The sequence below is a fragment of the Schistocerca gregaria genome, chromosome 10 (assembly GCF_023897955.1).
Source record: "Schistocerca gregaria isolate iqSchGreg1 chromosome 10, iqSchGreg1.2, whole genome shotgun sequence".
Taxonomy (NCBI): Eukaryota; Metazoa; Arthropoda; class Insecta; order Orthoptera; family Acrididae; genus Schistocerca; species Schistocerca gregaria.
Window position 1 is genome coordinate 97,730,301 of NC_064929.1, and position 2,740 is coordinate 97,733,040.

The 2,740-nt window shown below is 49.2% G+C and overlaps 1 non-coding gene across 1 annotated transcript; it reads left to right on the forward strand.

Annotated features, from left to right (window-relative positions):
- The first annotated feature begins 2,154 nt into the window (after nt 1-2,154).
- Nucleotides 2,155-2,227, forward strand: Trnaa-ggc (transfer RNA alanine (anticodon GGC)). Its single transcript has one exon. It is a non-coding gene; the product is annotated as a tRNA-Ala (tRNA).
- The last annotated feature ends 513 nt before the right edge of the window (nt 2,228-2,740 follow it).

Genomic DNA, 2,740 nt, shown 5'->3' on the forward strand with positions numbered 1-2,740 from the left:
ATGCCGTAGCAATCAATACATGGAGTGAGTTGTATGTTTTGCGATAGTCTGTCTCTGACAAGCAAGCAAAGGTGACATAGGTGCGAACACAGGAAGCTGGCAGACCCTCGCTGCCTGCAGACACCGAGCAGCCACACTAGGAGGGCGGCCTAAGCCGTAGGCGAAATGTGCTCATTCGATTTGGCGCAACGTCGAACTATAAATAATGCTGTCACTAGCGTGAGCGTTGCGTGAGCGTCGTGGAAAGTCGGAAAAGTCGGCTGCGAGGGTGAGTGCCAAGTTTGGGGAGCGTTTCGTAGTATGCGCAGTGCAATGGAGACGCGGAAACTTGTTGTGGCCCAGTGTTTTGCAGTTGGACGACAACATTGGTACACAGTAGTAAAGAGCGAGGCACTGAGTTGGCATGAATAATGGAGTGCACAATGGCGCTCGAGATGTGTTTGTTACCTCAGGTGCTGTATGATTGTCGACAAGGACTGTAAACGGAGCAATTTGTGACGGCTCTTTCAATTTAAGACGTTAAAAACAGACGGAATTTGCATTTGTAATACCAGAGCATCGAAACTACTTGGAACTTTTGTGTATATGAACGGGTCCGCGCCTTTGTACTCTGCTCCCTTCACCGCTACAAACCAACCAACCATCGTGTCCATGCGCATCTGAGTCGGAAAGAATGGGGAATAGCGCAGTTTGCTCGTGCATGGGGCGTAGCTCAGTTGGTAGAGCGTTCGCTTGGCGTGTGAAAGGTCCAGGGTTCAAGTCGCGGCGCCTCCATTTTTTGTGGTCAGTGCATGGTAAGTGTTGGTCGCGGCGAACCTAAAGGCACGCAAGATGTTGCAAAGCCAGCGTCACAGTCTGATATGATGTATACTGACGTAAGGAGAGCAAGATGTAAGTGTGGGGACCGGCTGTTATCGAGGTGTCATCGAGTGCAGATCTGTCTTAGGTATCGCGGCTTAACCTCATTTAAGTATAGAGGGTGGACAACACGTTGGTCTTACTCAGAGCGGTGTCCGAATTCTATTTTCGACGTTATACGTGCCACTTTCATTGTGGCCAACTACGATTCGATACAGAATGCACGAAACCTGAAAGACACCCTAACGGATACATAGAGAGTAGTGTTTGTCTGCTGAATAATGGGAGTGCAAGGGTCTGTGTCGTCTATATGGCTGTATGTAGCACCATTAGTCTTCGGGGGGGCGGGCGTAGCTCAGATGGTAGAGCGCTTGCTTACTATGCGAGATGTACTGGGATCAATACCCAGTGCCTCTAGAATTTCTAACACACCTACATGCGCACCTTGATATGCAAGTGGAATAATTCACAGCCAGCAGATGTGTCTAGGAAGATACAAGCTTGCGCCGAGCTCACGTAAATCCCACTGCACATTCCTATTCTTTGCGTGCAGTCAGCTGCTACTGGTGTTGCTAGTTGTGACTGCTGATAACAGATGCCGTAGCAATCAATACATGGAGTGAGTTGTATGTTTTGCGATAGTCTGTCTCTGACAAGCAAGAAAAGGTGACATAGGTGCGAACACAGGAAGCTGGCAGACCCTCGCTGCCTGCAGACACCGAGCAGCCACACTAGGAGGGCGGCCTAAGCCGTAGGCGAAATGTGCTCATTCGATTTGGCGCAACGTCGAACTATAAATAATGCTGTCACTAGCGTGAGCGTTGCGTGAGCGTCGTGGAAAGTCGGAAAAGTCGGCTGCGAGGGTGAGTGCCAAGTTTGGGGAGCGTTTCGTAGTATGTGCAGTGCAATGGAGACGCGGAAACTTGTTGTGGCCCAGTGTTTTGCAGTTGGACGACAACATTGGTACACAGTAGTAAAGAGCGAGGCACTGAGTTGGCATGAATAATGGAGTGCACAATGGGGCTCGAGATGTGTTTGTTACCTCAGGTGCTGTATGATTGTCGACAAGGACTGAAAACGGAGCAATTTGTGACGGCTCTTTCAATTTAAGACGTTAAAAACAGACGGAATTTGCATTTGTAATACCAGAGCATCGAAAGTACTTGGAACTTTTGTGTATATGAACGGGTCCGCGCCTTTGTACTCTGCTCCCTTCACCGCTACAAACCAACCAACCATCGTGTCAGTGCGCATCTGAGTCGCAAAGAATGGGGAATAGCGCAGTTTGCTCGTGCATGGGGCGTAGCTCAGTTGGTAGAGCGTTCGCTTGGCGTGTGAAAGGTCCAGGGTTCAAGTCACGGCGCCTCAATTTTTTGTGGTCAGTGCATGGTAAGTGTTGGTCGCGGCGAACCTAAAGGCACGCAAGATGTTGCAAAGCCAGCGTCACAGTCTGATATGATGTATACTGACGTAAGGAGAGCAAGATGTAAGTGTGGGGACCGGCTGTTATCGAGGTGTCATCGAGTGCAGATCTGTCTTAGGTATCGCGGCTTAACCTCATTTAAGTATAGAGGGTGGACAACACGTTGGTCTTACTCAGAGCGGTGTCCGAATTCTATTTTCGACGTTATACGTGCCACTTTCATTGTGGCCAACTACGATTCGATACAGAATGCACGAAACCTGAAAGACACCCTAACGGATACATAGAGAGTAGTGTTTGTCTGCTGAATAATGGGAGTGCAAGGGTCTGTGTCGTCTATATGGCTATATGTAGCACCATTAGTCTTCGGGTGGGCGGTCGTAGCTCAGATGGTAGATCGCTCGCTTAGTATGCGAGAGGTACTGGGGTCAATACCCAGTGCCTCCAGAATTTTTAACA